This window comes from Canis aureus, chromosome 9, assembly GCF_053574225.1.
Source record: "Canis aureus isolate CA01 chromosome 9, VMU_Caureus_v.1.0, whole genome shotgun sequence".
Lineage (NCBI taxonomy): Eukaryota > Metazoa > Chordata > Mammalia > Carnivora > Canidae > Canis > Canis aureus.
In genome coordinates this window covers 25,154,249-25,177,475 of record NC_135619.1, presented here as the reverse complement: position 1 = coordinate 25,177,475, position 23,227 = coordinate 25,154,249, and the positions used below count along the sequence as shown (strand labels likewise).

Here is a 23,227-nt window from a genome sequence, read left to right as displayed (position 1 = left end):
TTGAATTTAGTTTATCCCCCTTCTGTTTAATACAGCAGCATTTAATGTGACCCAGAGGGTGCTTTATAAAATTTAATGTGTTTAAGGAATCTCTAATGATGTTAATTAAGTTTGATCTTGCCTCTAGGATAGGACGGTCCTGTAAAAAATTATTTTTTAAATTAACCTGTGTGACATTCAATTTTTCTCCATATTAGGTAGCATCCTCAAAGTTAAGGAAAAAAGTAATTACTTTTAACCATATTAATTTTTAGAGGGAAGCCCTGGCTTTACATAAGGTATTAATGGTTTTACGCAATATACCAAATTATCAACTATATTTTTTGATTTTTTGTATGCTATTGGCACTCAAGTTATAATGAATTAATTCAATTATAGAAAATCTATCGTATGACTAAAATATGCACAATGCTCTGAACAACAAGGAGGGTAAAGAAAATGAGTGGGTAATGCCGTCAAGGTAAATTCCATGAGGGTGGGATAATGTCATTTTCATTTTATTGAGTTAGATCATGGCACATAGATTATATATAGAAGATGGTTGTTAAATGTTGTACGTGTTGAATAGAAGAATGAATCCATAATGAATATAATAGAGAAAGATCTAAGGAAAATGTACAACAGGGACATATGACTATAATAATGCCTTAGAAAAATTCAGAGTGATGTGTCAGTTCCCAGGAGAAAGTAATCATATTAGATTAAGATTGGGAGAGGGGAAGAAACCTAGGAAGGCTGCATCTCATAGGGATTCTTGAGATGGCATTGGAGGATAGAATAGAATTTTAACATCAAAAAATGGGTTTAGGAGTACTCCAGACAAAGAGAAATCACATGAAACAAGGGACAGAGATAGTAACACATGGCAGGTGTTAGGTGATAAGTGACTACTCTGGATCATTTATAATGTGAGATTATGGACTGAAAAATATGGGAAGATTGGACTTTAACATGCTCTGTTAGAATTAGAAAAAAGGAATAATTTATATTCTCTAATCTGTGGGATTGCCAAAATGCTCTACAATAAAGTAAAAAAATCTCCTCAAATTGATAGTGAAAACTATAACATTGCTTTAGGTAAATTGTGCCAGATTTTAAGAGGCAGGATTATCAAATCAGTACCTTAAATTAACCCCAGATTTTTTTTAAAGATTTTATTTATTTACTCATGAGAGACACACACACACACACATACACAGAGAGAGAGAGAGAGAGAGGCAGATACACAGGCAGAGGGAGAAGCAGGCTCCATGCAGGGAGCCTGATGCCAGACTCCATCCAGGGACTCAATCCAGGGACTTGATTCAGGGACTTGATCCAGGGACTTGATCCAGGGACTCCAGGATCACACCCTGGGCTAAAGGCAGACACTAAACCTCTGAGCCACCTAGGGATCCCCTAACCCCAGATTTGATTCAGAAATAGAAGACATGACTTTGGTAATCCTTTCAGTAAACACATTGTAAACTCTCTTGTCTTAATTAGATTTTCTTTTTGTGAATAGAATAAGTTTAGATATTTTTACATCCCCTTAAAGTTATTTCACTAATTATCTGTTTTCCAAATCAGCCACCAAGATACTTGGGTAATAAAGTTTTAATGATAAGAAATCATATTTTTGTATACATCTAAATCTTGGTCCCTAATATATATTTCTACTTTTCATATGTCATTTTAAAAAATTATTTCTTGACTGTACTTTTATAGGAAGTATTGAAGAATTTTTCTTGAACACTTGCGTTTCCTATCTATGGCAATACTGTCATATGGCCATTTGAAGTTGTAAAAGACAATTGGATTGAAAGGAAGCAGATGTTCATTGCTCATGATGAACTCATGTGATGCTACTACCAAAGTATACATCTTCCATATCAATAAGATATTTTTTCATTTCTGCCTTTCTCTGTGTGCACTGGAATTTCTTATGTATGTTATTCACTGCAGGAAGTATAATGTTTGGGGGGAATATTGTGATAAGATTTAAGTGTCATACCAAAGGAATAGTTTTGAGAAATTAACTCAGGAGATTTGAACAGCTGCTTATTTCCTTTTTTTATTATTTCTAGGAAGTGAAACTTTTAAACTAGATTTTCTGAGATGGTTTACAGATAGTTCATATACTAGGAAAAAGATAATAAGGTGCAGGAATCCAGGGAGAAGAAAATCTTTGTGTTTAAAGGTATATTTGAGAATATGTTTAAAATAATTTCTAGTGAAATATTGCCTTCACATCTTAATGAACTTAGTTAAGAGAAATTTTAATGTAATAGTAAATTTATACTCATCATTCTTCTCAGAACTTACTGGAATGTGAATCACTTCCTAGAAACCATAGGATATTTATTTGAAGTCAATGTCTGCTTTTTATGATTCTTTTAAAATGAGAGGATATTCAGGGTCTTCTTAGTATCATCTCCTGTGGCCTTGCATGTGGTCTTGCACATCATTACACAAAGCTGAAATAATGTAGTAATCATAGAAATATTTATTTAAAGCCAGGACTAAGAATTTTATTTATGCTTGATTAACCAATCAAAGTTCCTTGCTCTGACCTTATCCTAGTAGAGGTAATAGTTAAGAAATGATAATCTCTTAGATTTACACTAATATTTTTTTATTTACATTAATATTTACAGGTAACATTATATTTTGAAATATATAATGTAATAATAAATAACAATAAAAAGTAAAAGAAAGCATAATTATGTTAATGTTAAAAATCATATTGCAAGTAGCATAATTAATTTATTTGAGTTTCTCAATTAGGAAAAGTGTCATTAAATCTCTTAATCTCAATGTGTCTCTGTTTTTTTCAGCTGTAAATAAGCTTTAGTAATAACTCTGTCTTGTCTGAGCTGACATTGCTAGTGTGAAAATTGGACTCTAACCCAGGACTTCTGAATCCAAAATGATGATCCTATCTTTAGTAAAATGTCAGTTGTCCCAGAAAACAACCATACAAAGCATATTGACTTTAAACCTTCACTTTTGTTCTATTTTCTCATGTATTTGAGCTAATTGTATGATAGAAAATTTTGAAATTTGAAAATTAAAATGTTCAGTCAAGAATTTAGACATTTTTGTCTCTTGATAACCACCAGCTATGCAGAAACCCAGAATCAAGAGATAACCTGAACTAACAATTTAGAGAGCATATGGTACCATATCCTCATTTTAGGGAGGAAAATACTGGATTGATAGTTCTTTTTATAAAGACACAGCAGGGCTCTCCATGAACTCCATAAAAACTAGAAATAATATTATAATAATGGAAGTTTTGGAGGAAATGATTGTGTCTTTTTGAGCTTTTCATTTAAATAGTCCTTTTTAGGGATGCCTGGGTCACTCAGGGGTTGAGTGTCTGCCTTTGGCTCAGGTCATAATCCCAGGGTCCTGGGAGCAAGTCCTGCATCAGGTGCCCTGCATGGATCCTGCTTCCTTTCTGCCTATATCTCTGCCTTTCTCTCTGTGTCTCTCATGAATAAATAAATAAAATCTTAAAAAAAAAAAAGTCCTTTTTATATTTGGAGAAAGGAAGAATTTTATCATATTCTTAAGTAAATAAAAAGCAATCCAGATATTTTGTGAAAAGGAGGTATATGCAAAAGGCCAAAAGAGCCTTAGGACCAAAGAAAAAGGCAGACAAGTCCAGCTTCATAAGAAATGGTACATTAAGGGGGCTTACAGGCAGAAATTTGTCTTCAGTGGCCTCAAGATGAGTAGATCTCTGCAACTCCATCTCCCATAAAACCTGCTTTTATAGTCCTAAAGGCTTGGGAGTACATGCTGAGGTACTACCAAGAGAAGAATGTTGCCACTACCGATGTCAGACAAATTATTGTTTGTGTTCTCTTCCAGGATTTTTATGGTTTCAGATCTTTAATCCATTTTGAGTTTACTTTTGTGCATGGTGTAAGAAAGTAGTCCAATTTCATTCTTTTGCATGTAATTGTCCTGTTTTCCCAGCACCATTTGTTGAAAAGACTCTTTTTTCTTGTGTGTTTTTCCCTCTGTTAATTAATCTATGACTATAGATTAGTCATGTGATTATATACATGTGAGTTTATTTCTAGAGTCTTTATCTTGTTCCATTGATCTTATGTCCATTTTTGTGCCAGTATCAGTGTTTTGATTATTACAGTTTTGTAGTATATCTTGAAATCTGGAATTGTGATACCTCCAGGTTTTAGTTCTCTCTCAGGATTGCCTCAACTATTCAGGTTCTTTTGTGATTCCATACAAATTTTAGGATTAATTGTTCTAGTTTTGCAAAGAATGTTATTGGTATTCTGATAGGGATTGCACTGAATCCTATATATTGCTTTGGGTAACATGGACATCTGACAATATTAATTCTTTGAATCCATGAGCACAGGATATCTTTCCATTTGTGTCATTTTCAATTTCTTTCATCAATGTTTTGCAGTACAGATCTTTCAACTCTTTGGTTAAGTTTATTTCTGGGTGTTTTATTCTTTTTGGTACAGTTGTGAATGGTGGTGTTTTTTAGATTTTTGTTTTGTGATTTCATTGTTAGTGCATAGTAACAATACTGATTTCTAGATATTAATTTTGTATCCTGCCACTTTACTAAATGCACTTATGTTAGTAGTTTTTTGGTAGAATCTTTAGGATTTTTGATATATAGTGTTCTGTTGTCTGCAAATAGTGACAGTTTAACTTCTTCTTTACCAATATGGATGCTTCTTTTTTTTTTTTTTTTTTATCTGTTGTGCCTAGGACTTCTAGTATTATGTTAAATAAAAATAGCAAGTGTGAATGTCCTTGTTTTCTTTCTGACCTTAGAGGGAATGCTCTCAGTTTTTCACCATTGAGAATGATGTTGGCTATGGGTTTTTCATAATAATGCCTTTATTATTGTTGAGAGTTTCTATCATGAATGGACATTGAATCTTGCCAGATACTTTTCTGCATCTATTGAAATAATCATATGATTTTTATTCATTTTGTTAATGTCATATATGACATTGATTGATTTGCAAATATTGAACCATCCCTGCATCCCAGGAAGAAGTCCTTCCTGATCATGGTGAATGATTTTTTTTTTTTAATGTGTTGCTATATGTGGTTTGCTAACATTTTTAAGGCTTTTTGCATCTATATTCATCAAGGATATTGGCCTGTAGTTTTGTTTTGTTTTGTTTTGTTTTGTTTTTCTTTGTGCTGTCTTTGTCTGGTTTTGGTATCAGGGTAATGCTTGCCTTGTAGAATGTATTTGGAAGCTTTCCTAAGTGGAAGAAAATTTTAAAGTGACTCTTTCATGCTGTCATTTTGTAGCCCCTCTCTTTATTGTTTCCTAGATTTTAAAAGATATACAAAATCAATAATTTTTGGCTTTAATGAATCTATACTTCCCACCAAATATCAGAATTAAAATGTATATTTCACACGTGGCTGGGAACTAGAAGAAAGAGATTTTAAACTAACATGGTAGATTTCTTGCCTTTAATTTAGTCAGTGGTCTCAAAGAGGATTCCCAAGTTCCCAAGATGATATACTGCCAGATTCAATAAAATAACACCAAACATTACTCAGGTTAAATAACCCATTCTTAGAAATAAAAAAAGAAACAACAGGTGACTTGTTTTGCATATAGTCGGAAAGAAGGTTTCATAGCCCTTTAGGAAATGGCCAGTGGAAGGTTTCCCTCCAGCTAGTTATGGATAGCAGACAGTTAAGAAAATTAAGGTGCAATGTTCTTCTTTAGGCAGATTTTGTGAAATACAAAGTACTAGACTCTGGACTTTAAAATACAGATCATAAGTAAGAGATTTATGAAGATATGAATATAAACCATAATTTTATGTGTAGTCTCGATCTGTCTACTCACATATTTATCTAGAAAATGTGAATATTAAGCAAAAAATAGGAAAGAAAATAACCTCTTTAGATTTCAACTTCAATCTAGGATTCTGTTTCTACTTATTTATATGAGATAACAGATTTGCAATCAAATTAAATTAAATTATTAAATTATAGGCTTGCAATCAATGAAGAGCTGGCCTTAAGTAACATGGGAAGATTGGATTATTTCCTTTAAGTTTGTATTCTTAGATGCTCTTACCTCAGAGATAATAGATATAAGCAGGAAAACTTAGAAGAAAAACTCTTCCTTCCTCTTTTCTCACTAGCCATTGCAGTAATGAAAGGATTAGGTTTAGGAGATATGGGAAGAGAAAAGGCAAGAAAGTACTCATAGGTCTTATTAACTTAGTTGTACTAAAAATACAGGCTATGAATGAAAGTTCGAAATATTTTTATTTTTTAAAATACTATTTACATTTCAATAAAGGCTATTTCTGGGATGCTGAATCTAGAAATCAGACTAAGATGAATATAAACCAAGAGTAGAGAAAAATAATTCTCTAAACAGACTTTTCTGAGGACTAGCATTCTTACCTGAAATCAGCTATGCACTGTATAATTTTATAGATTTTTTTGTAGTTGAAAATGTACCATTTTTCAATTAAATTATCAATTTTTTTAAAAAGTCTTATTTTTTTTTATTCATGAGACACAGAGAGAGAGAGAGAGAGGCAGAGACACAGGCAGAGGGAGAGGCAGGCTCCATGCAGGGAGCCAGTCTGATGTGGGACTTGATCCCAGGACTCCAGGATCAGGCCCTGAGCTGAAGGCAGGCACTAAACTGCTGAGCCACCCAGGCATCCCAAAATTTTCAATTTTTTAATTCATTCTGAAATTACTGAAAAATTTCAATTTTGTTCTATTTGTTTCATTAAGGTTTGAGAATAATTTTATTTTTTAAAATTGAGAAATGGTGATTTCAACAAATGACATTGTTAGGAGTAATGGCAAGGACAGAGACTGAAACCATAGTACTAAGTATTTCCTGAAGGCACATGCTGGTTCAGTTATGAGAAGTTGTATATAATTTAAAACAAATTCATATTCATGGCCAAATTAAAGAAGAAAATTCAATTTAACTTTTAAAATTCCTTAAGCAGAAACAGGTACAGCTTTCAGGCCAGCGCTCTAGCTAGTTGTTATTTCACAGCAGGAATTCTTCCTCTCCCTTTCTTCCTTCCTCCTTCTTGTCCCTTTCCTTACACATGTATTGAATACCGACTGTGTGGGTGGCACTGTTTGGTGCAGAGGCTAGGAAAAGATAAATAGCCTCTGTCTTTAAGGGATTTGCAATTAATAGTTAAACAGCCTTGAAATTTTAACTTAGTTTGAAGAAACTAAATGCAAAGAGATTTAAAAGGAGAAAAGTCTTTAGGGATAGCCAATTCACGTGTAGTTATTAAGATTCTCATAAACAAGATCTACAACTGTATTCTTTGTCTAATGTACTGAAGACTGACTTGACAATCTATTAGCTTGTCGAGGAGAGCTATGAAGTTGCGGAATGAAACAAATAGCCTTGTTTTTTCCTGAATTAGAGACAGAGACTGGGATTGGAAGACCACAGAGGATGGATCTTTGAAACTGTCTCTCCAATGTGGCATTAACCATTCTCCTTTTTCTTCTGACCTAAAAATACAGCTAGAGTATAAAAGGGGAAATAATAAAAACATTTTTATAGTTGCCCTGTATCATATAATCCAATAATTTCAGCAAGATATTTGAAGAATTTCTTTGTCTTGTGGATATTTATCTTTTCCAAGTCTAAAGAGTTTAGCAAATGGCAACATAATGAGCAGTGCAAAAACAACTCTTAGGTGACCAGTTTGCAATCAAAGCATGCTCTATGAATCCCTGTTATTATTCCCCCTTGTTTGCTTTATTATTTTCTGTCTTATTTTGTCTAAAGCATTCTCTTACTTGATACTGCATCTTTTCAATAGCTCCTTTCTGTAAAATCAACTGCCAATGCTAATTGCAGAGGCTTAGTACAGATGCACTGAGTGGAGACCTCAGAGATAACATCTTTATCTTAAGTTTTATAGAGCCCAAGACTGCTCTTATCTTTTAATTCTCTCTGTAGCAGCTGCACTTATCTTTCATGAACAGATTTGAAATGTGACGAAAATGCTAACAAATTTGCCAATACATAACCTTTTCTTTCCAGTATCATTAAGGATTAGGGTGAATGACTCATTTTCTAGTATTATCCATATGCAATTGTGGTCATTACTGACCCCTTAATTATTGCTATTAGATTCCATAGAATTTTAAGCACTTTGCAACTTTCCTATTATTTGGAAACGAAATATTTTCAAAGATGCCAATATTACTGCTCTGATATTCAAGCATATTTCTTCAATAGCTAAATTTTGCCTCATTCTACTCATAGAAATAAATAATATTAATGAATAAAATCTCAAATGAGGGATGCCTGGGTGGCTCGGTGGTTTCGTGCCTGCCTTTGGCCCAGGGCGTGATCCTGGAGTCCCGGGATCGAGTCCCACGTCGGGCTTCCTGCATGGAGCCTGCTTCTCCCTCTGCATGTGTCTCTGCCTCTCTCTCTCTCTCTCATGAATAAATAAATTAAATATTTTTTAAAAATCTCAAATGATCTCCCCACTCCTATTTTCCCCACAAAATACTCACTTTTAATTAATGATAAATAATATAAAGAAATACACATTTTAAAAATTAAATGCCTAGAAGTCAAAATCCACTTTAGAGGCAGACAAATTATTGATACTGCTATTTAGTTCTTACTAACTTTTCTATAATTTCTATTGGTATGCCTGGCTGAAAATCACTACTTTTTATTCACTTGGATACAGGCAATAATAATAATGATAATGGCTAACCTTTATTTTGTACCTATGATGTGGGAGCCATTATACTGCCTGACTTGGAATATTTTATTAATTCACACAGTAATCATAGTATCTTCATTTTATAGCTGTGGTTAAGTATTTTGCCCCAATTTGCATAGGCAGAAACTGACATAACTAGGATTTGAACCCTTGTCTTTGTGAGTGATGCCAAAACCAGCTGCAACCTCCTCCACACACACATTCAATCACTGTAGTATAATTTGTCCTTCATTACCTTGCTCTCCAGGTGCCTCTGAGGATGAATGTAAATTGATTTATTTGAGACTTTTCAGAGCCATATTTTGCATGATAATGATTTTCTTTTTATCCCTCAAATTGCCACTTTATTTTCTACCCATAAGGTCTAATGCATTTTTATGTTTTTTCTTTTTTTTTTCTGAGAACACAGTTGCTTATCTCTGTATTTTCTGTGCATAGCACAGTTTCTGGCAAATGGAAGACTCTAAGTGAATATTTACTTATTTTCTTACAGATTCATATGTAATTTTTATTTAAAATCAAACTGTGCATACAATTTTGCTAATAATTATTATCAAATAAGTTTAGAACATCAATCCGAACATCATCCCAAGTCAATAATATCAGTTCAGATACATCATGTTTAATAGATCCATGGTATTCCTTGATATGCCTGTACCATAGTTAATTCACCCAATCCACCATTTTTGAAATTTTAGGTAGTTTCCAATTTTTAGCATTTGTTATCAGTGTTGAGAGGCATGTCTCTATGCTTAGTTCTTTATATATAGCTATGCCCAATTTTTAAAGAAAAGGCATTTATTAGGTCAATGGGTGTGTACATTTCAAGTTTTGGTCGACACTGATAAAATTTATGTTCCCCGCAGAGCGAGATGAGGTAGAAACAAACAAACATCGCTAGATAAAACATAGATTTTATTTACTGCAACAACAGATTTGCTACTATATTCTGAGCAAGCCACCTAACCTATCTATGAGTTTATTGATAACATCCTGGATGGAGATTTAATGCCTGTTATAATTTACAATTTGTAAGTATTCACAGAACATGTAAGAAAACACTCAAAACTCAAAAATGAGAAAACAAAACATCCGTTTAAAAAGTGGGCACAATATTTGAATAGGTCTTCACCAAAGAAGATATAAGGATGGCAAATTGCATTTGAAAAGATGCTCAACATAATTTGTCATTAGGGAAATGAAAATTAAAATCATAGTTAGGTACCATTACACACATATTAGAATGATTAAGATAAAATAAGACAGAATAAAATAACAAAACCCGACAAACCTGGTGAGGATGTGGAACAATTGTAACTCTCATTCATTGCTGATGGGAATGCAAAATGGTACAACTACTTTGAAAAACAATTGAGCAGTTCGTTGTAAAGTTAAATATACCATATGATCCAGCAATTCTACCCCTGGGTGTTTACTCAAAGGAAACAAATGTTTGTGTGTACATAAAAACCTATAGTGAATATTTACAGCAGCTTTATTCATGATTGCTCAAAATTGGAAACAACTGATATCCTTCACCATGTGAATGGATAAACCAACCATGGTATATCCACTCAATAAAATAATACTCTGCCATAAAAAGAAATGAACTGTTGATATAAACCAATAACATGTATCTCTGAGATAGCTGAATAAATATAGACAGAACTGAGAACACAATGTGCTTATATGAAAGAGATATGAATATTTGATTTCTGTGAAGCTATAGTATTTATCCATTTGTATTAAATCTATTTATTATTTTGTTTATTCTTTAGCTCATTCATGATCTCAGTAAATTATTAGTGAGTTCCTAAAAATAGGCCTGATAGCATTCCAGAACTGAAGGATAAAGATGAAAATACCTACCCTTGAAGAAGTTGTAATGTAGCTGGGGAGAGTTATTTTTCACTACTTAAAAACAAAAACATAAGCTATATAGTCAAACAAGCAGTTGTGAAATACATGTTCAAAGTGCCAGTGGGTGCAGAGATGAGGGTGCTACTAACTGCTTGGTAGAGTGTGAAATCATATGTTATATTTGATGCGGGATGGGCCTATGTTTGTTAAAGATTGATATGCATTTTCTAAAAAGAATTTGGGATGGTGTCACTGCATCTATCTAGAACTGAGTGATATGTCCTCACAATATATTTGAATGAAATAAATTACCAACTCCAAAGGCTATTTGGGAATAAATAAATTTTCTTTCTCTTGGATAGATGGTTTCGATATATACTCCTAAATTGGGATTAGGCATACATCAATATAATATAATATAATATAATATAATATAATATAATATAATATAATATCTGAATCATGAGTATAATATAATTTATTTGGGATATTATTTATTTTAAGGCACATTTTACTTTATAAAAAATTTTTCAGGTAAAACATGGATGTATTCTCATCAAGAATCTGGCAATATGTTATAATTTTTTAAAATCTCATGTTTTTCAAATTCTATATTTCTCCAGAGAATATGAATCATGAGTAGGACCGTGTTTTTTTTTTATTTTAATAGCATCACAGAACTTTTCCACAGGCAATTTGACATTTAATTATGTTAGTAATGGAATTTACAGAGGATAAAGATCTATTAAATTATATTGTCATTATTTGAAAAATATTATTTCTGCATTTATCCCTGAGGTCATCCTTCCATTCCCCATTTTCCCCTCTTCCCCTTCCCAGATATTATGTTTTCTCTCTCAGAATTGAAGAATTTCCTAGTATCATTGTATATTTTTTCTTTTTTTTTTTTAATTTTTATTTATTTATGATAGTCATCAGAGAGAGAGAGAGAGAGAGGCAGAGATACAGGCAGAGGGAGAAGCAGGCTCCATGCACCGGGAGCCCGATGTGGGATTCGATCCCGGGTCTCCAGGATCGCGCCCTGGGCCAAAGGCAGGCGCCGAACCGCTGCGCCACCCAGGGATCCCCATTGTATATTTTTTCTATATGTAGTATTATATCATCTACAAATAGTGAAACTACTTCTTCTTTACCAATCTGGATGATTTTTATTTCTCTTTATTGTCTGATTGCTGTGGCTAGAAATTTCAGTACTAAGTTGAATAAAAGTAGTGTCATTGGACATCCTTGTCATGTTCTTCATCTTAGAGTAAAAGTTCTCAGGTTTTCACCATTGAGAATGCTGTTTGCTGTGGGTTTTTCACTTATGGAACATATTATGTGGAGGTATATTCTCTCTAAACGTACTTTGTTGAGAGTTTTTATCATGAAAGGATGTTGTACTTTGTCAAATGGCTTTTCTGCATCAGTTGAGATAGTCATGTAGTTTAGAACTTTGTCTTATTAATGTGGTGTGTCATGTTGATTGATTTGTGAATATGGAACCACCTTTGCATCCCAGGAATATATCCTATTGATCATGGTGAATATATTTTTAATGTATTTTTTTTGTATTCAGTTTGCTTGTATCTTGCTATTGATTTTCGCATTTATGTTTTTTTCATTCAATCTGCTTTGTTTAATTAAAATTAATATACACAAATATGTCCACCCAGTGCTCTAAATTTATACCTCTCTATACAAATACACAACAAAATAAGGCAAAAACTAGGGCATAAAGATGCTAAAACAAATATCTATAAAAACACCACATAAAAATGCTCTTGAAAAAGTAGTCTATAGTGTTTCGCTCCAGTGAAGTACATCTTTTTAACCATATAATTGTACATAAAAGGTATATTCTTGCTGGCAAGCTAACTTTCAATCTCCTTGCACCTCTCATCTGTTGTCTGAATAATTTCCTGTTTTTTTTTTAAATAAATTTATTTTTTATTGGTGTTCAATTTACCAACATACAGAATAACACCCAGTGCTTATGCTGCCAAGTGCCCCCCTCAGTGCCCGCCACCCATTCACCCCCACCTCCTGCCCCCCTCCCCTTCCACCACCCCTAGTTCATTTCCCAGAGTTAGGAGTCTTTTTGTTCTGTCTCCCTTTCTGATATTTCCCACACACTTCTTCTCCCTTCCCTTCTATTCCCATTCACTATTATTTATATTCCCCAAATGAATGAGAACATATAATGTTTGTCCTTCTCCGATTGACTTATTTCACTCAGCATAATACCCTCCAGTTCCATCCACGTTGAAGCAAATGGTGGGTATTTGTCGTTTCTAATGGCTGAGGAATATTCCATTGTATACATAGACCACATCTTCTTTATCCATTCATCTTTCGATGGACCCCGAGGCTCCTTCCACAGTTTGGCTATTGTGGCCATTGCTGCTAGAAACATCGGGGTGCAGCTGTCCTGGCGTTTCATTGTATCTGTATCTTTGGGGTAAATCCCCAACAGTGCAATTGCTGGGTCGTAGGGCAGGTCTATTTTTAACTCTTTGAGGAACCTCCACACAGTTTTCCAGAGTGGCTGCACCAGTTCACATTCCCACCAACAGTGTAAGAGGGTTCCCTTTTCTCCGCATCCTTTCCAACATTTGTGGTTTCCTGCCTTGTTAATTTTCACCATTCTCGCTGGTGTGAGGTGGTATCTCACTGTGGTTTTGATTTGTATTTCCCTGATGGCAAGTGATGTGGAGCATTTTCTCATGTGCCTGTTGGCCATGTCTATGTCTTCCTCTGTGAGATGTCTCTTCATGTCTTTTGCCCATTTCATGATTGGATTCTTTGTTTCTTTGGTGTTGAGTTTAATAAGTTCTTTATAGATCTTGGAAACTAGCCCTTTATCTGATACGTCATTTGCAAATATCTTCTCCCATTCTGTAGGTTGTCTTTTAGTTTTGTTGACTGTATCCTTTGCTGTGCAAAAGCTTCTTGTCTTGATGAAGTCCCAATAGTTCATTTTTGCTTTTGTTTCTTTTGCCTTTGGGGATGTATCTTGCAAGAAGTTACTGTGTATCAGTTGAGTTTGGATGTAAAGTTCTGTAGATATCTGTGAAATCCATCTGGTCCAGTGTTATCATTTACAGCTCTCCTTTCTTTGGAGATGTGCTTAGAAGACCTATCAAGTATAGAAAGAGCTAGATTGAAGTCACCAAGTATAAGAGTATTATTATCTAAGTATTTCTTCACTTTGGTTATTAATTGATATATTTGGCAGCTCCCACATTCGGGGCATATATATTGAGGATTAAGTCCTCTTGTTGGATAGATCCTTTAAGTATGATATAGTGTCCCTCTTCGTCTCTCACTACAGTCTTCGGGATAAATTTTAGTTTATCTGATATAAGGATGGCTACCCCTGCTTTCTTTTGAGGACCATTCGAATGGTAAATGGTTCTCCAACCTTTTATTTTCAGGCTGTAGGTGTCCTTCTGTCTAAAATGAGTCTCTTGTAGACAGCAAATAGATGGGTCCTGCTTTTTTATCCAGTCTGAACCCCTGTGCCTTTTGATGGGGTCATTAAGCCCATTCACGTTCAGAGTTACTATTGAAAAGTATGAATTTAATGTCATCATGATATCTATTCAGTCCTTGTTTTTGTGGATTGTTCCACTGAACTTCTTCTTAAAGGGGAATTTTAAGAGTCCCCCTTAAAATTTCTTGCAGAGCTGGTTTGGAGGTCACATATTCTTTCAGTTCCTGCCTGTCTTGGAAGCTCTTTATCTCTCCTTCCATTTTGAATGAGAGCCTTGCTGGATAAAGTATTCTTCGTTGCATGCTCTTCTCATTTAGGACCCTGAATACATCCTGCTAACCCTTTCTGGCCTGCCAGGTCTCCGTGGAGAGGTCTGCTGTTACCCTAATACTCCTCCCCATAAAAGTCAGGGATTTCTTTTCTCTTGCTGCTTTAAGGATCTTCTCTTTATCTTTGGAATTTGCAAGCTTCACTATTAAATGTCGAGGTGTTGAACGGTTTTTATTGATTTTAGGGGGGGATCTCTCTATTTCCTGGATCTGAATGCCTGTTTCCCTTCCCAGATTAGGAAAGTTTTCAGCTATGATTTTTCAAATACATATTCTTGCCCTCTGTCCCTTTCCACGCCCTCGGGAACCCCAATTAAACGTAGGTTTTTCTTCTTCAGGCTGTCGTTTATTTCCCTTAATCTATCTTCATGGTCTTTTAATTGTTTGTCTCTTTTTTCTTCAGTTTCCCTCTTTGCTATCAACTTGTCTTCTATGTCACTCACTCGTTCTTCCACCTCGTTAACCCTCGTCGTTAGGACTTCTGGTTTGGATTGCATCTCATTCAATTGATTTTTAATTTCTGCCTGATTGGATCTAAATTCTGCAGTCATGAAGTTTCTTGAGTCCTTTATGCTTTTTTCTAGAGCCACCAGTAGCTGTATAATAGTGCTTCTGAATTGGCTTTCTGACATTGAATTGTAATCCAGATTTTGTAACTCTGTGGGAGAGAGGACTGTTTCTGATTCTTTCTTTTGAGGTGAGGTTTTCCTTCTAGTCGTTTTGCTCAGTGCAGAGTGGCCAAAAACAAGTTGTATTGGGAAAAAGAGAAAAAGAGAGGAGAGAAAGAAGGAAAGAAAAGAGAAAAAGAAAAAAGAAAAAAGGAAAAAAGAGAAGAAAAAGAAAGAAAAAGAAAGAAAGGTGAAAAAAAAAAAAGGATGGGGGAAGCATCAGAAATCAAAAAGAAAAAAAAAAGAAGAAAAAAAACATGGGGGAGTACCTCCTGATTCTGTGTACTTTAATTCCCTTGACTTCCCCTGGACCTTGTCAGTCTAGCTGGTGTTCTGGGGGAGGGGCCTGTTGTGCTGATTTTCAGGTGTGAGCACTTGGGGGAGCTGCTCAGCCCCCTGCCTGGTGCAGGGCTCAGTGGGGGTTGTTTACCCCGTGAGGCCCCAGGAGCAACAGCCCCAGTGGCGGTGGCAGCTCTGGAGCCCTGGAGTCAGCTCCCGCAGTGACTAGGGAGCTCTCGGTCTGCTCAGATGTGCTCAGCTCGGGGCAGGAGCGTCCTCGCTGTCCTGGGCCCTCCCGGCCTTTCCCTGATCCGGGGGGAGGCCAAATCCTGGGCTGTGTCCCGGCGCCCTGTGCTCCGGGGCCTGCGCTGTTGGATTCGCCCTCCCGCCCCGCAGCCCCCTCCGCGGAGCCGCCCCCGAGCCCCCCGAGCTGCTCCGGGTCCCGCCGCAGTGCGCGCTGCAGCCCTTAGGGAGCTCGGCGCACTCTCCCGGGGCGCAGGTGTCTGTTAGTGTCCCGGGGAGCCCGAGGTCACCCCCGCCCTCCTGGGTCCTGCTCCACCTCCCCGCGAGCCCCTCTCCGCCCGGGAAGGTCGGTGCAGCTCCTGCTCCTCCGGGACGGGGCTCTCCTGTCCTGGGGACACTCGCCCCGGCCTCAGCCCGGCTCCTCGCGGGCCCCTCCCCCTTGGAGGCCTTTGTTCCTTTATTCCTTTTTCCCCGTCTTCCTACCTTGATAGAAGCGCGAACTCTTCTCACTGTAGCATTCCAGCTGGTCTCTCTTTAAATCTCAGGCCGAATTCGTAGATTTTCGGGATGATTTGAAGGTTATCCAGGTAATTTGGTGGGGACAAGTGACTTGGGGACCCTGCTCTTCTGCCATCTTGCCCCTCCTCCTCTGATTTTCGCATTTATGTTCATCAGAGATATTGGTCTATAATTCTCTTTTTTGATAGTATATCTGGTTTTGGTATGAAGGGAATATTGCCTGATAGAAAGAATTTAGTAGCTTTCCTTCCTCTTTAATTTTTGGAGTAGTTTCAGAAGAATAGGTATTTGCTTTAAATGTTTGGTAGAGGGGATCCCTGGGTGGCGCAGTGGTTTAGCGCCGCCATCGGCCCAGGGTGTGATCCTGGAGTCGTGGGATCAAATCCCACATGAGGCTCTCTGCTTTTCTCTCTCCTCTCTCTCTCTCATGAATAAATAAATAACATCTTTAAAAAATAAAAAAAACAAATAAATGTTTAGTAGAATTCATCTGTGAGGTCATCTGATTCTGGGCTTTTGTTTGCTGAACGTTTTTATTACTGATTCATTTTCATTACTAGTAGTTAGTCTGTTAAAATTTTCTGTTTCTTCCTGATTCAGTTTTGGATGGTTATGTTTCTAGGAATTTATCCATTTCTTTTAGGTTGTCTAGTTTGTTTACATATAGTTTTTTTCATAATAATCTCTTATAATTCTTTGTATTTCTGTGGTATCAGTTGTTATTTCTCCTCCATTTCTGATCTTATTGATTCAGGTTCTCTGTCTTTATCTTTTATGAGTCTGGCTAAAGGTTTATCGATTTTGCCAATCTTTTCAAAGAACCAGCTCCTGGTATCATTAATCTGTTTTTTCAAAGTCTCTATTTCATTTATTTGTGCTCTAATCTTTATTATTTTTTTTCCTTCTACTGAATTTTGGGTCGTTATCTGTTCTTCTTTTTCTAGCTCCTTTAAGTGTAAGGTTATGTTATTTATTTGAGATTTTTCTTGCTTCTTGAGGTAAGCCTGAATTACTATAATCTTCACTCTTAGAACAGCTTTGCTGCATCCCAAAGATTTTGAAATATTGTGATTTCATTTTTATTTGTCTCCATGTATTTTTTTGGTTTCCTTTTTGATTTCTTGGTTGACCCATTTATTTTTTAGTAGCATGTTATTTTACTTCTATGTATTTGCATTATTTCCAGACTTTTTTTGGTGATTGAGTTCTAGTTTCATAGTGTCATGGTCAGAAAAAAATGCATGGTATGACTTTAATATTTTTGAATTTATTGAGACTTGATTTATGGCCTAATAAGTGGTCTCTTCTGCAGAATGTTCCATGTGCATTTGAAAAAAATGCATTCCACTGTTTTTGGATAAGATGTTCTGAATATATCTGTTAGGTCCATCTGCTTCAACATATCACTTAAAGCTAATTGTTTCCTTGTTGATTTTTCTGCCTGGATGATGCATCCATTGCTGTAAGCAGGGTGGTAAAGTCCTCTATTAATATTGTGTGACTGTTCATTTTTTCCTATATGTCTGTTAATAGTTGTTTGATCTATTTAGGTTCTCCCATGTTGGATGCATAAATAATTACAGTTATTATATTCTCTTGTTGGATTGTTACCTTTATTATGATGTAGTATCCTTCTTTGTCTCTTATTACAGTCTTTGTTTTAAAGTCTATTTTGTCTGATTTAGTATTATTTCCCCAACTTTCTTTTTACTTCCATTTACATGGTAATTGTTTTTCCACTTTTTCACTTTCAATCTGCCTGTGTCTTTAGGTCTGAAATGAGTCTCCTATAGACAGCATATAGTTGGGTCTTTCTTTTTTATCCATTCAGTCACTTTATGTCTTTTTATTGGAGCATTTAGTCCTTTTACATTTGATTTAATTATTGATAAGTAGATACTTATTGTCATTGTATTACTTGTTTTATGGTGGTTTTTGTAGTTCTACTCTGTTCTATTCTTTTTCTCTAGCTCTCTTCCCTTGTAGTTTGATAGCTTTCTTTAGTGTTATGTTTGGATTCCTTTCTCTTTTTTGTGTCTGTACCTATTGTAAATTTTTGGATTGTTATTACCATTAGGTTCATATATAGCATCTTATGTGTATATAGAGGGTCTATAAGTATGAACCCATTATAAAAGCACTAAATTTTTACCCCATCACAATGTATATGTTATTCTTTATGTCTTTTTATTTTGTGAATCCCTTGACGATTTTTATAGATAAAATTGATTTTACGGCTTTATGCTTTAACCTTTGTACTGGTTTTATAAGTGATTAATCTATTGTATCATATGTTTGCAATTACCTATGATAATTTTTCCTTTCCTAGTTTCCCTACTCCTGAACATGGCCTTTTCTTTCCACTCAACGAATTCCCTTTAATGTTTCTTCCAAGGCTGGTTTAGTGATGACAAACTCATTTAGCGTGTGTTTGTGTGGGAAACTCCTTATCTATCCTTCTGTTCTAAATGTTATGGAAGGAGTATTTTCAGTTGAAGGTTTTTTTCCTTTTAGTACCTTGAATATACCATGCCACTTTCTTCTGCCTGCAAAGTTTCTGCTAAAAAACCTATTGATAGCTTTATGGAGTTTCCCTTGTATGTAACTGTTTTCCTACCCTTCCCTCCCCACCATTTCCTTTCCTTTTTCTTTCTTTTTGGTGCTTTTAAAATTGTCTATCACTGTGTTTGTTTGTTTGTTTTTTTCCATTGTAATTATTATGTATCTGGGCATGGACTTCCTTTGATCATTTTTTTTTCTCTGTTCCTCCTGGATTTGTATGTCTGTTTGTTTTCTCAGATTAGAGATGTTTTCAGCTCTTATTTCTTCAAAGAATTTTTTCTGCTCCTTTCTCCTCTCTTCTGGGATCCCTACAATGAAAATGCTATTAAGCTGGATGATGTCAAGTTCCCTTAATCTAGTCTCATTTTTTTTATCATGTTTTTTTCTACTTGCTGTTCAGTTAGATAGCTTTCCATTACCCTGTCTTCCACAATGCTAATTTATTCCTTTGCCTCCTCTAATCTTCTATTGATTCTCTCTAGTGTTTTTCATTTCAGTTACTGGGTTCTTCATTTCTGATTGGATCTTTTTTATATTTTCTATCTCTTTGTTGAAAGTCTCATTGAGATCCTCCACTCTTTTCTCAGGCCCTTTATCTTTATTACTTAGAATTCTTTACTAGTTATATTGCTTATCTCTATTTCCTTTAGCTTTTTGGTTGTGGCTCCTGTCTTGACAGCCTGCAAGGTACTCCAGCAGGGATGGATGCCGCTCCAAAGTGACCCTTGCCCTGAGGACAGGGAAAGATAACTATACATACCAGTATATCCACAGCCCCACCAGTCAAACTTTATAGCTGGCACAGAGGATGCCCTGCCCAACAGTGTACCTGCAGTTCTGGCAGATGGCCTAGGATAATGTGTCTGGTCTGATTGCCAGCCTGCCCACCAACAAAAGCCTTTCAGAGTGCAACACAGGGAGAGCACCATACAGTTCAGTGTGACTGTAGTCCTGGCAGATAGGCTGTTGGCAGATATCTGGTATAATAACTAACATGGCCCAATTATAACCTGGAAGCTGCCCCAGAATGGTCACTTAATAGCACAGGGGCCAAACCCTTTGCAGTGTGCCCACAACAGGAAAAGTGGGATGTTACATCTGACTAGACTGAAGGCAAATGTGGCTCAGCCACAACAGTATAGGGCACACACAATCCACATAGGATATATTCCTAAAGTGCCTAGTTCTAGTGAACAACTGGCATTGTGCTACAGGGTATCACACAACCTCTTCTTCATAAGGCTGCTACTTTCAAAATCAGGAGATGTAGCTGACTACTCTAATACATAGAAACAAACACAGAGAGTCAGATAAAATGAGGAGACAGAGGAATATGTCCCACATGAGATAACAGGACAAAGCAACGGTCAATATTTTTTTCTTTGTTAAGGTTCTTTAAATTTTTGGCTACATTTAGTTCCATAGACTTCTCATCTGAATTTTAAAAATGCCTCATTAGTATCTACTGAACACAAATCTTCTTCTAGGCTTTTGAATGTGATTTTTTTGAATCTATTGATCAATTTGGTGAAAATCGACATCACAACAGTACTGATGATTCTGGTCCATGAACATGGTATATTTCTCCATTTATTTAGGTTTTCCTTAGTATCTCTTGGTAACATTTTATGGTTTTAATGCACATATTTTACACATTGTCATATTTATCTCTAAGTATCTAATACCTTTATGCTATAAGTGGCACTATTTTTTTAAATGGCCCATCTTTTTGTTTCAATTTATGAATATTCATTGCTAGTATATCAAATGCAATTAATTTTATGTGTTGCTCTTATTCTTGCAAACCTGATAAACTTACATACTAGCTCTAATACAAGTTGAAAATAATAGACATCTTTGATTTGCTTTGTTCATAGAAGAAATTAAGAAATTAAGTCTTTCATCATGATGTATTATGTTAACAGTAGGATTTTATAGATGTTCTTTATCAAATTGAAGTTTTCTTCTATTCTTGGTTTGTTCATATATAAGTTTGACTGGAAGATTTGGACTTTTTCTCATTTCACAATTCCATGTATTTTTCTGAAGTACCTGGAGGTGGGGAAGAGCACATTCCCCTTAATTAGAGAAGGTAATAATAATAAAAAAGAACCTAAATAACTCTGAAGATAAACTTGGCTAAATGACAATTTTGATTAAGACACTGTACACTTACATTCACATTTAATCTTTAAGGAGGAACGTTCATTTTGGTAGTGCCTAAGACAGTGCTTTGCAAATAGTTGGCTATTAATAAGTACATTTCTTGGATAAAGTGAGAAATTCCATATACAGTGTCAAAGATTGAACTGGACAGAATTAAATAGGCAATCAAGGCTATTATAGTAGGGTAGAGAGATTGCACTCTTAATGAAAGGTAGGAGGATTTCTTAAGCATTAGAGTGAGCTAATGAGAAAGTACTGAAAGACTTTAAGGGGAGTGGCAGTCAATGTGATTAGACCATTTGTCTTTGCTAATTGGTACTTATTAATTAAGACAGGGAAATAGGAACAGTGTCTTCCTTGATGATCACACTTTCAAGGGATGACTTCCAAGTCCTTGAGAAAGATATTCCTGGGAAGTAAAATGGGCAAGGGGCTGGAGAAGATTTACATTTTAAAGAGAAAAAAATTTACAGTTGAAAGATTTCTAAAGTACATGCTCTAAGAAAAGTGAAGTCAGGGGCCAGTAGTGTGAAAGAAACTTGTCTGAAATTTAGTCAAACCAAGGGTTACTTTAAGGCCTAAGACCATCTTGGGAAACAGATTGCTGGTACTATTATCCAGAAGTCTACACATTTAACCTTTACTCTTTTACAAATGTAGATTTATACAAAACAAAAGAGGATGGAAAGATTAACATAAATCTATCATCATAATAGACAATAACTCAGAGGATGGGTGTATGGCATCTTTCTATATGAAAATGCATGTAATTTTACTTATTCTAAGGACCTGCAGCAATATTCTAAGAATGCTGCAGCAAATGCAATTTAATGGTTCTACTTAAGGCTCATTATTGGGATTTATGATGATTTGGTTTTATGATGATAATTTTTTAGATAGCTAAATGGTCTTTAATTTTTTTGTGCCTTCTATATATCTGACTTTAGTTGTTCAGAATAGTTAGCTTTATTATAAATGGATTTTAAAAGTTAGGTAATTTTTTTGCATATTTTAAATGTATAAAATTATAAATTATGTTAATAAATCTCCATTTATGCCATTTTGCTAAATTATTCTGTTGAAATTATGTATTCTGATAATAGCAACTTAAATTTTTGCCAGTTCCTTTAACACAGGGTAGTAAACCATATTACATGTTACTTTTAAGGGAAAACACATTTTTTGAAATATTTGTATTAATTAGGTCAATTTAATAATTAAGAGATGTAGTTAATTATATGTAATCCTGATTATATACAAACTTCTTTGTATTATATCCAACTTGATAATTACTATGGAAATACCAAGTATGTTTTAAAAGGATAATATTGTTGGAGAAGAAACTGTCTTCTATTCAAATACAGTATTTGTGCTAATAATATTTAGAAGAATTCAGGGAGACCCAAGGTGGTGAAACCCACCCAAGCACCTGAATAAGTGAGACTTGCTCCCAAACTCTGCAAAAGACTGGAGAAAACTTTATTGAAGAGATTGGCGACAGGGTAAACATTCAGTATTTTCTGAACTGAAATTTCTGCAGGGGTTCATAGGCTTGGTTTAGAACTTTCACAAGGTAAAAGAAGCTGGTGTAATGAATTTAGGGATGAGGAAGTAATACAAGTAATATTTATTTCATAGTACTTTCTTATACACTTTGCCACAAATTGAAAAAGTAAACTGTACCTCTGAGCAGATCCAGATATCAGCCTTGCTACTACCATGGCTCAGAGACCACAAAACACTTTTCTACCCACTGCCAACCACTTCTGACACAGAACATCCAGTAAAGTATACTGGTGCAGAAGGCCAAACTGGCCAAGTAAGCTGAGTAATACATTAACATAGCAGCCTGCATGAAGTCTGTAACTGAGCAAGGAGCTGTATTATCCAACAAGGAGAGGAATCATCTCTCAGTTGCTTATAAAAATGTCATAGGAGCCTGTAGGTCATCTTGGAGGTTTATCTCAGGGAGTGAGCTAATGATGTGAAGTGCTGAGAGAAACAGCAGATGGCTTGAGAATACAGAAAGTGATCTCAGAGGTGTCTGCAATGGTGTACTGTCTCTTTGGGAAACTTGCTTCACAAGCACAGAGCAAAGTCTTCTGCTTGAAAATGTAAGAAGACTACTACTGATACTTGGCCAGGTTGCTGCTGGTGGGGACCAGAAAGAGACTATGAATCCATCATAACAGGCATACCAAGAAGTTGTTTAAATCAGTAAAAGGAAATGAAACGAAAACATCCTATGGTGTTAGGTCTGGCCGTCATTTCTCTGTGTTTTATTGTGCAATTCTGAACTTCCTGGACAAAGACTGCTCTTTTGCAAAGACAACTTCCTTTCCTGTTTAATTG

At 35.4% G+C, this 23,227-nt stretch overlaps 1 pseudogene; it reads left to right on the top strand.

Annotated features, from left to right (window-relative positions):
• The first annotated feature begins 449 nt into the window (after nucleotides 1–449).
• On the top strand, nucleotides 450–23,224 carry LOC144319915 (14-3-3 protein zeta/delta pseudogene; annotated as a pseudogene).
• Nucleotides 23,225–23,227: the final 3 nt, after the last annotated feature.